This window comes from Mus musculus, chromosome X (assembly GCF_000001635.26).
Source record: "Mus musculus strain C57BL/6J chromosome X, GRCm38.p6 C57BL/6J".
Lineage (NCBI taxonomy): Eukaryota > Metazoa > Chordata > Mammalia > Rodentia > Muridae > Mus > Mus musculus.
Window position 1 is genome coordinate 67,658,887 of NC_000086.7, and position 11,712 is coordinate 67,670,598.

Below are 11,712 nucleotides of genomic sequence, written 5' to 3' on the forward strand. Positions count from 1 at the left end.
ATTATTGGCCAATGAGGTGCCACAGAATCCCAAAATTTCACTCCATTTCTAGTATTCTCAGTACCCTTCAGAGCTTGATGGTAAAACCTTATTGCTGGAGACATCACATAATAGAGTCATAGAACATGGAAAAATAAATTTGATGATGATCTGGAAGCTTCATCCATACTATCTTCTTAGTGATGGACTGTATTGTAACTAATGGAGGAGAACTGTAATCATAAATCTTACCCTGATGTAAATCCTGTGAACTACAATAATGACTGGCCTGACAAAACATGCTTATTGACATATCTTGTGAGTGGAAAGAATGTCATATGTGTAACTAGCCACTTTCTGATTGGATGTAAGTCTTGCTCCACAAGACAAAACCTATACCTAACACCATTATTGATCAGGAACTTATGGCCAAGCCGGGTGTTGGTGGCTCATGCCTTTAATCCCAGCACTCTGGAGGCAGAGGCAGGCAGATTTCTGAGTTCGAGGACAGTCTGGTCTACAGAGTGAGTTCCAGGACAGCCAGGGCTACACAGAGAAACCCTGTCTCAAAAAACAAAAACAAAAACAAAAACAACAACAACAACAACAACAAAAAAAAACCAACCAACCAACAAAACAGAACTTATGGCCAGAAAGACAATAGGACCCAGGAATAACATGCTACTATTATGCTGATAAATGGAAACAGTATTAAATAGACTCCCAATAACACCCATGGACAGCGCATCTCTCAGTATTTTTTGGGGGGTGGGGTGGGGTGGGGTAAGGATATGACCTTTATTGAGCTTATCCACCAGAGTGGAAACAATGTCTGTATAATGTTTGTTATGTTTGTTACTATAACTTCTGCATCACAATTAAAATTCAAACAGTTAAAAAACAAAACAAAACAAAACAGTCAACTCAATCAAAGCCCACTACATCAGAATCAATAGCTTATTTGAAATCATAGTAACACTTAAATATGGTTAAGACTCGAATGCAGAAATTTGGTTGGTTGGAAGGCTAATTAAGCCTCCAACTTGCTCAAATAGAATTACAAAAAGGCAAAATTGTGTTTTTCACAGAGATACAGTCCACTGGAATCACCAACATTGGACAGCTGTTAAGAATTTGTCTGAGGAAAAAAAAAAAAAGAATTTCGCTGAGAGTCTGCCTGGCTTCGTCTCTTCCTTGCTTGTTGGAGTTTCAGCACAGTTCAAGATGGCTGGCTGTAAGGCTGGAAAGGATTCCGGAAAGAGCAAGACAAAGGCGGTTGGTTTCCCACACACAGCCAGCATTCTTGCAGTTCAATGTGGGCCACTAGGACAACCAACCATTTTTGTCTGCGGGTGTGACTGCTGCTGTGTATACAGCCCAGCCATCCTAGAGTACCTCAACACAGAGGTACTTGAGTTGGCAGGAAATGCATCAAAAGACTTAAAGGTGATATTTTGACTTCTTCTTTTCCAATTTGTATCCCCTTATTATCCTTTTGTTGTCGAATTGCTCTGCCTAGGATTTCAAGTACAATGTTGAATAGGTAGGGAGAAAGTGGGCAGCCTTGTCTAGTCCCTGATTTTAGTGGGATTGCTTCCATTTACTTTGATGTTGGCTACTGATTTGCTGTAGATTTCTTTTATCATGTTTCGGTATGGGCCTTGAATTCCTGATCTTTCCAAGACTTTTATCATGAATGAGTGTTGGATTTTGTCAAATGCTTGCTCCACATCTAACGAGATGATCATGTGTTTTTTTTTCTTTGAGTTTGTTTATATAATGGATTATGTTGATGGATTTTCATATATTAAACCATCCCTGCATCCCTGGAATAAAACCTACTTGGTCAGGATGGATGATTGCTTTGATGTGTTCTTTGATTCAGTTAGCGAGAATTTTATTGAGTAATTTTGCATCGATATTCATAAGGGAAATTGGTCTGAAGTTCTCTATCTTTGTTGGATCTTTCTGTGGTTTAGGTATCAGAGTAATTGTGGCTTCATAGAATGAGTTGGGTAGAGTACCTTCTACTTCTATTTTGTGGAATAGTTTGTGCAGAACTGGAATTAGATCTTCTTTGAAGGTCTGATATAACTCTGCACTAAACCCATCTATCCTGGGCTTTTTTTGGTTGGGAGACCATTAATGACTGCTTCTATTTCTTTAGGGGATATGGGACTGTTTAGATCATTAACTTGATCCTGGTTTAAATTTGGTACCTGGTATCTGTCTAGAAATTTGCCCATTTTGCCTAGATTTTCCAATTTTGTAGAAGGATCTGATGGTGTTTTGTATTTCTTCAGGGTTTGTTGTTATGTCTCCCTTTACATTTCTGATTTTATTAATTAGGATGCTGTCCCTGTGCCCTCTAGTGAGTCTGGCTAAGTGTTTATCTATCTTGTTGATTTTCTCAAAGAACCAATATCTCTTTTTGAAGATGATATGATAGAATATATAAGTGACCCTAAAAATTCTACCAGAGAACTCCTAAACCTGATAAACTCTTTCAGTGAAGTAGCTGGATATAAAATTAACTCAAACAATTCAATGGCCTTTCTCTACACAAAGAATAAACAGGGTGAGAAAGAAATTAGGGAAAACACACCCTTCTCAATAGTCACAAATAATATAAAATACCTTGGCGTGATTCTGACTAAGGAAGTGAAAGATCTCTATAATAATAACTTCAAGTCAAGAAATAAATTAAAGAAGATCTCAGAAGATAGAAAGATCTCCCATGCTCATGGATTGGCAGGATCAACATTCTAAAAATGGCTATTTTGCCAAAAGCAATCTACAGATTCAATGTAATCCCCATCAAAATCCCAACTCAATTCTTTAACGAATTAGAAAGAACAATCTGCAAATTCATCTGGAATAACAAAAAAACCTAGGATAGCAAAAACTCTTCTCAAGGATAAAAGAACCTCTGGTGGAATCACCATGCCTGACCTAAAGCTTTACTACAGAGCAATTGTGATAAAAATGGCATGGTACTGGTATAACAACAGAAAAGTAAACCAATGGAACAGAATTGAAGACCCAGAAATGAACCAACACACCTATGGTCACTTGATCTTCAACAAGGGAGCTAAAACAATCCAGTGGAAAAAAGAGAGCATTTTCAACAAATGCTGCTGGCACATCTGGTTGTTATCATGTAGAAGAATGTGAATCAATCCATTCCTATCTCCTTGTACTAAGGTCAAATCTAAGTGAATCAAGGAGCTCCACATAAAATCAGAGACACTGAAACTTATAGAGGAGAAAGTGGCGAAAAGCCTCGAAGATATTGGCACAGGGGAAAAATTCCTCAATAGAACAGCAATGGCTTGTGCTGTAAGTTCGAGAATAGACAAATGGGACCTCATGAAACTACAAAGCTTCTGTAAGGCAAAAGACACCATCAATAAGACAAAAAGGCCACCAACAGATTGGGAAAGTATCTTTAACTATCCTAACTATCCTAAATCAGATAGAGGACTAATATCCAATATATATAAAGAACTCAAGAAGGTGGACTCCAGAAAATCCAATAACCCCATTAAAAAATGGGGCTCAGAGCTAAACAAAGAATTCTCACCTGAGGAATGCAGAATGGCAGAGAAACACCTGAAAAATGTTCAGCATCCTTAATCATCAGGGAAATGCAAATCAAAACAACCCTGAGATTCCATCTCACACCAGTCAGAATGGCTAAGATCAAAAATTCAGGTGACAGCAGATGCTGGCAAGGATGTGGAGAAGAGGAACACTCCTCCACTGTTGGTGGGAGTGCAGGCTTGTACAACCACTCTGGAAATCAGTCTGGTGGTTCCTCAAAAAATTGGACATGGTACTACTGGACATTCCCGAAATACCTCTCCTGGGCATATATCCAGAAGATGTCCCAACCGGTAAGAAGGACACATGCTCCACTATGTTCATAGCAGCCTTATTTATAATAGCCAGAAGCTGGAAAGAACCCAGATGCCCCTCAACAGAGGAATGGATACAAAAATTGTGGTATATTTACACAATGGAGTACTACTCAGCTATTAAAAAATGAATTTATGAAATTCCTAGGCAAATGGTTGGTCCTGGAGGGCATTATCCTGAGTGAGGTAACCCAATCACAAAAGAACTCAAATGATATGTACTCAATGATAAGTGGACATTAGCCCAGAAACTTAGAATACCCAAGATATAATTTACAATTTGCAAAACACATGAAACTCAAGAAGAATGAAGACCAAAGTGTGGACACTTTGCCCCTTCTTAGAATTGGGAATAAAACACCCACGGAAGGAGTTACAGAGACAAAGTTTGGAGCTGATACAAAAGGATGGACCATCTAGAGACTGCCATATCCAGGGATCCATACCATAATCAGCCTCCAAACGCTGACACCATTGCATACAGTAGAAAGATTGTGGGGATAGGACCCTGATATAACTGTCTCTAGTGAGACTACGCTGGGGCCTAGCAAACACAGAAGTGGATGCTCACAGTCAGCTATTGGATGGATTACAGGACCCCCAATGGAGGAGCTAGAGAAAATACCCAAGGAGCTAAAGGGATCTGCAACCCTATAGGTGGAACAACATTATGAACTAACCAGTACCCCGGAGCTCTTGTCTCTAGCTGCATATGTATCAAAAAATGGCCTAGTAGGTCATCACTGGAAAGAGAGGCCCATTGGACTTGCAAACTTTATATGCCCCAGTACAGGGGAACGCTAGGGCCAAAAAGTGGGAGTGGGTGGGTAGGGGGGTGGGGGGAGGGTATGGGGGACTTTTTGGATAGCATTTGAAATGTAAATGAGGAAAATACCTAATTAAAAAAAATCCCCCCCCCAAAAAGACTTAAAGGTAAAGTGTATTACCCCTCTTCACTTGCAACTTGCTATAAGTGGAGAATTGGATTCTCTGACAAAGGCTATCATTGCTGGTGGTGGTGTCACCGGACACATCCACAAATCGCTGATTGGGAAGAAAGGACAACAGAAGACTAAGGATGCCTGAATTCCTTATTATCTCTCAATACTTATTAATGAGTCTTCTATTTGCAGTAAAATGGTGATTAAAACATAAACCCATCTTGGCACAGGTGCAAGTAATAAGAAACTGAAATTCTCAGCCATAAATGTGCAACAGGGAAGGAAGGAATGTAGGATACATGCATAGTGGATGACTGTAAGAAAACAGTAGTTTTAGGATAGAGTGGAGCATATAAACACAGCTATGACAATATGCACAAGCTGTGTGCAAGAACAAACCAAACCAAGTTACAGCATGGAGAAAGGAGGTGGGCACGAAGTCACAATGTTGTGGAGCAGCTAATACCTTCTAAAAAGGAGAAAAGTCAGTTTTGTCTAAGAGTGAAGACCCTAGTCAGCAAACCATGTGGTAAGGGAAGGTTACATATCCCAAACTATATGGGCATCAGTTTGAACTTGACATATTTTAAAAATCCACAAAATTGAGATGTGGAGGGGGTGTGGATCTGGGAGGAGATGGGGGATATTTACTGATTATGATCAAAACCTGTACAACATTCTCAAGGAAAAATATGTGTGTGTGTGTCAATTAAATACAAAACAAACATATATGTCTTTAAATGCCAGAAGAGGAGGGATATTTTGCATTGAAACTTTCAATTTAAGCTTTTTCCGATTTTACTTTCCATAAATCTAATAGGTTTTGGTAATGGAGCACCTGATAATAAGCCATTTATACTATTTTGATACAATACTAATTTAATAAATAGCCGTGTTCCTTGTGAGGCAAAAACTCTTTTTTAGCTAACAGTTTCTTTTAAAATATCTGTTCTTCCAAAAATGTGACAAATTCTTTTCCAGGTTCCTGATTCAGCTCTAATATTTAAAATTAAAAAGTTTATAAAATCAAGTGGAAAAACTGGGTAAAATTTTTGTTCACATTTTATGTTCTCATAAAAGTTTCCTTTGAAATACTGAAACAAGTACTGAAATCTCACTTGATTAACAAGTTGAAAAATATTTCTCTGCCATTTATTAAAGAGATATAAGAAGTCTGGCTATGTCCATATGATTAGAATCAGGTTTGCTTTTTTTTTTTTTTTTTTTTTTTTTGGAAGTTGCCCTTGAATAGCTGAACAATCTTCTTTACATTCTAACAATTTACTTAAGCATATTGATATGTAATGATGATAGTTTATATTTACTTATATCAAAATGCCATATATACCACGGAGTAGCATTTATAATAAACATGAGGTAATTATTATTTAAAAAATATGAGTGTTAGAATATTTCAGCAAAATTACACTAGGAGTAAAGGGGCCTGCTTCCAAGGCTGACAATTTGAGTACTGACATAGTAGGAAACAGAAACCAGTTCCCAAATGATGTTTTACAACCTTTACAGGAGCACTATAGCATGTGTGTGCTCACAGAGATATACACATGTGTGAATACACAAAAATAAAATGTAAAAATGTAACAAAAAGTGTTTTTAATGGAAAATGAAAATTCTGATATAAACATGTGAAATCTGAAATATTAAATTTCATTTTACATTTATGTATGGATGTTTTGCTTGCATTTATGTCTGAGCATCACATGTATGCAGTATCCATGGAGGTCAGAAGAAAGACTGAGATCCAGTGATAGAAATGGAACTAAAAATAAAAAAGAGAGGGCTAGCTAGAAGTGACGTTGGTATAAATCTTTAGTAGAATACTTTCCAACTGATCAAAGTACAGATTCAGTGTCCTGCTTTACAAAATATAAAAGTAAATTAATAAGCAAAAAAATTAGTTTGAAGAATCAACTAAAGTAATATTTTTGGCAGAAGTACAAAGGCACAGAGCTATGTGCCTGAGTCCTAGTGAAGCCTTGTGCTGATCTGTGCATGGACCAGTAGAGGAAAGCAAAAAGCATGAAAAGAGAAGGATCTTCTGTAGGACAGGAAGGAAATGACATGCAAGGCAGGAAAAGACCATCCTACCAAATATACAGATTCAATGCAATCACCATCAAAACTCCAATAATTCTTCAAAGACACGAAAAGAGTTATTATCAAAGTCATCTGGAAAGGAAAAAAAAAAAACCCACAATAGAGGAAACAATTCTTTTGTTGTTGTTGTTGGTTATTTTTTGTTTTTCTTTTTTTTTTGTGATGAATCTCCTTTCCTCAGACATGTTTTCTGCTGAATTCTTTTTTATTAAATATTTTCTTCATTTACATTTCAAATGCTATCCCCAAAGCTCCCTATACCCTCCCCCTACCCTTCTCCGCTACTCACCCACTCCCACTTCTTGGCCCTGGCGTTCCCCTGTACTGAGGCATATAAAGTTTGCAAGACCTAGGGACCTCTCTTCCCCAGTGATGGCTGACTAGGCCATCTTCTGCTACATATGCAGCTAGAGACATGAGCTCTGGGGGTACCGGTTAGTTCATATTGTTGTTCCACCTATAGGGTTGCAGACCCCTTCAGCTCCTTGGGTACTTTCTCTAGCTCCTCCCTTGGGGGCCCTGTGTTCCATCCTATAGATGACTGTGAGCATCCACTTCTGTATTTGCCAGGCACTGGCATAGCCTCACATGGGACAGCGATATCAGGGTCATTTCAACAAAATCTTGCTGGCATATGCAATAGTGTCTGCGTTTGGTGGGTGATTATGGGATGGATCCCCAGGTGGGGTAATCTCTGGATGGTTCATCCTTTCATCTTAGCTCCAAACCTTCTCTCTGTAACTCATTCCATGTGTATTTTGTTCCTTATTCCAAGGAGGAATGAAGTATCCACCCATTGGTTTTCCTTCTTGAGTTTCTTGTGTTTTTCAAATTGTATCTTGGGTATTCTAAATTTCTGAGCTAATATCCACTTATCAGTGAGTGCATATCAAGTGACTTCTTTTGTGATCGGGTTACCTCACTAAGGATGATATCCTCCTGGGCATATACCCAGATGTTCCAACTGGTAATAAGGACACATGCTCCACTATGTTCATATCAGTCTTATTTTTAATAGCCAGAAGCTGGAAAGAACACAGATGTCACTCAACAGAGGAATGGATACAGAAAATGTGGTACATTTACACAATGGAGTACTACTCAGCTATTAAAAACAATGAATTTATGAAATTCTTGGGCAAATGGATGTATCTGGAGCATCCACTTCTATATTTGTCAGGCACTGGCATAGCTTCACAAGAGAGAGCTATATCAGGGTCCTGTCAGCAAAATATTTCTGGCATATGCAATAGTGTCTGGGTTTGGTGGCTTTATATGGGTTAGATCTCTGAGTGGGGTAGTCTCTGGATGGTCCTTCCTCCCATCTCAGCTCTAAATGAGAAAACAATTCTTAACAATAAAAGAATGGCTGGGAGAATCATCATACCTGACCTCAAGCTTTATTACAGAGGAATATTGATTAAAAACTGTGTGGTATTGGTACAGAGACAGATATATTCATCAATGGAATAGAATTGAAGACCCGGGAATAAAACCACACACTTTCAGGCACTTGGTCTTTGACAAATTTGCCAAACATATACAATGGAAAAAAGAATGTATCTTCAACAAATGGTGCTGCTTTAACTGGCTGTTTGTGTGCAGAATAATGAAAATAGACCCATATTTGTCACCTTGCACAAGCTTAAGTTCAAGTGGATCAAGAACCTCAACGTAAATGCAGATACATTGAATCTAATAGAATTGAAAGTGTGAAAGAGCCTTGAAGTCATTGGCACATGGAGAAACTTTCTAAAAAGAACTCCAATGGCTCATGCTCTAAGATCAAGAATTGATAAATGGGACCTCATGAAACTGGGATGCTTCTATAAGGCAAAGGACATAGCTAAGAAGACAAATCGGCAACCTACAGATTGGGAAAAAAAATCTTCCCTAACCCCACATCTAATAGAGGGCTAATATCAAGAAGCTAACCACCAAAAAACCAAGCAACCCAATCAAAAAATGTGGTATAGAACTAAACTGAGAATTCACAACTGATGAATCTCAAATGACTGAGAAGCACTTAAAGAAATGTTTTAAAGTCCTTAGTGATCAGCGAAATGCAAATCAAAACAACCCGGAGATGCCATCTTACACCAATCAGAAGGGCTAAGATCAAAACCTCAGGTGACAGTATATGTTGGAGAGGATGTGGAGAAAGAGGAACACTCCTCCATTGTTGGTGTAATTGCAAACTGGTACAACCACTCTGGAAATCTGGTGGTTCCTCAGAACATTGAAAATACATCTACCTGAAGACCCAGTAATACCACTCTTGGGAATATACCCCAAAATTGTCAAACCATGCAACAGGGGCATGTGTTCTACTTTGTTCATAGTGAGCAGCCTTGTTTGTTATAGCCAGAAGGTCGAAACAACCCGGATGTCCCAGGACAGAAGAATGGATACAGAAAATGTGGTTTATTTACACAATGGAATACTACTCTGCTATTAGGAATGAGGACATCATTTATTTACTTTTATGTTTCATTATTGCAGGGCATTGACTCTGGGACTTCATAGCTAGGCAAGTATTCTACCACAGGGCTATAATCCTAACAACCAGAGACCTCTGTATTCATTTATTTTTAATTCATTTTATATGATTGATTATATGTTGGGATACAGTAAAATAATCCTTTTATGAAATTTATAATATATAAATTATATTTTAACAAACATTATAAAATTGGAGGAAAATAAAATTATCAAAGTTGATTTATTGGTTGGATCTTTCTATGACTAGAGCCTAGGTAATTAAACTGGCTGTGTGCAGATTAGAGAGCTTGAGAACCTGGTTTCTTTCCTTTATTAAACTGTTAGGTTTTGGAGACTATAATATTATTAGAGAATTTCCCCATTCCTTTTGCTCTCTCCCAACTCTCTGAGAAGGCCTTCCTTGTTGTCATTCCACTTTACAGTATCTATTCATATTAATTGTTGTCACATGCAAATATGTTTATGTTTATACATATATATTCATAAATACATAAATAAAACCCAATCAGTCTATTTGATGTTACTTGTGCATATGTTCCCAGGGCTTTAGGTTTTCTAAACACGAACTGAACAAGGGTAATAGTTATAGAGTTGCCAACATGGCCACGGAATGCTCATGAAGCCTCAATCCTACATAAAGAATTACAGGCAACTAAGAAATGCTGAGATTGGGAGAAATAGTATTTCTAAGTAAAGAGCACTTCAAGTGTTCATCCCTGGTAGTTTCCAATCCAAAATGCTGGAAGCCTTCGGGATACAGGGATGCATGACATATCCTATTCAAGGAAGAGACCTTGGAAGTTCCTTTTAAGAGTACTGGTGTGAATCTGTTTTACAGGAGTAGAAAGGATTGGATATAATGTCCTTGGGTAATAATTGCAGTACATATACTTCTTTTATATGACTTTTAGGTTGTATACACTATCTGGCTTCTACTTTCCCCCTAATCATGCTACCTGGCACTCAGCATATAAGAACATACCACAAATGTTCAATATGGCTGGGTCCTGCTAATTTGTTATCCCATATGCCGGATATCCCAAGAATTATCCCCTCCATCACATACAGAAATATGATTTAGTGATGTCGCAGATGTCTCTTAATCTAATCAAGTTGACAAGATTATTCTTCATGAGATCCCTTATTCCTCGTATTGAAGAATCAATATATGTAACCCTGTAACAGAAGTCCCATATACATACTGAATTGTTCACACTGCATGGGATGGCTTCTGTGCTTTTAATGTCTTGTTTACCAATCATGCTTCTAAACTCTAAAAATACTTTGATTTTTGTCATACCCCCTCGTATATATTTTATTAAATTTCACTATGTTGAAACTCCCTCTTGCTTTGTCATTCCACTAAATTGTGAACTATAGAAACAGAATGTGTGTTGAATCCCTATTGATCTTCAGCTCTACAAACACATTTAACTTTGGGCAAATTTCTTGTTTTTCATGTTATATAACAGTTATCAAAATTCCTTAAATAAGACATTGCCAGTGACATTTGGCATATACATATGTGTGTGTGTGTGTGTGTGTGTGTACATATGTGTATATGTATATGTATATGTATATATATATATATATATATACACATATACACACACACATACACACACATATATATATATATCATATAAAAACAATGTAGTGTTTCTTTTGATGTTTATTTACTTGGTAGAGACTTTCTAGGAATTTTAAGAATAATTGAAAGCAATTGAAACCATGGAGTTCTATGTTTGTGAACATGACCTTTCCCCACAGATGTGATTTAAAACAGAAAGATTTACCCCACCCAAGAACCTTCTAATTCATAAACAATTCAGTGAATAGGAGAGCTAGCTGTGATTTTCAAATCTCCTTCAGATACTACATCTCTATCTTTTCCTCTTTGATACATAGATGATAATAAAGCTTTTCTTGAAGATAAAATAAGAGTGTTAAAATAATTGAATGTTTGGCATAGCCTTAGTAGACAATAAAGTCCAATACAAGGTAGCTACATATGTTGTCAAACTTCTCATTTTAAGAATATAGGAAATGAGTTTCTATTGAAGATTCTAATTGTTAGTTATATAACAGATGCTTTTAAATTAAACCATAATTTACTATTAGTGGAATGACACCAAATTGTCCCAAGAATATTTTTCAGGTACTTGGTATTAAGAAAAAAAAGTCACTGGGCAGCAGTGTCACATGCCTTTAATCTCAGCACTTGGGAGGCAGAGGCAGGTGGATTTCTGAGTTAG

The 11,712-nt window shown here is 37.3% G+C and overlaps 1 pseudogene; it reads left to right on the top strand.

The window, feature by feature from the left end:
- Nucleotides 1–1,203: 1,203 nt before the first annotated feature.
- On the top strand, nt 1,204–4,982 carry Gm14687 (annotated as a pseudogene).
- Nucleotides 4,983–11,712: the final 6,730 nt, after the last annotated feature.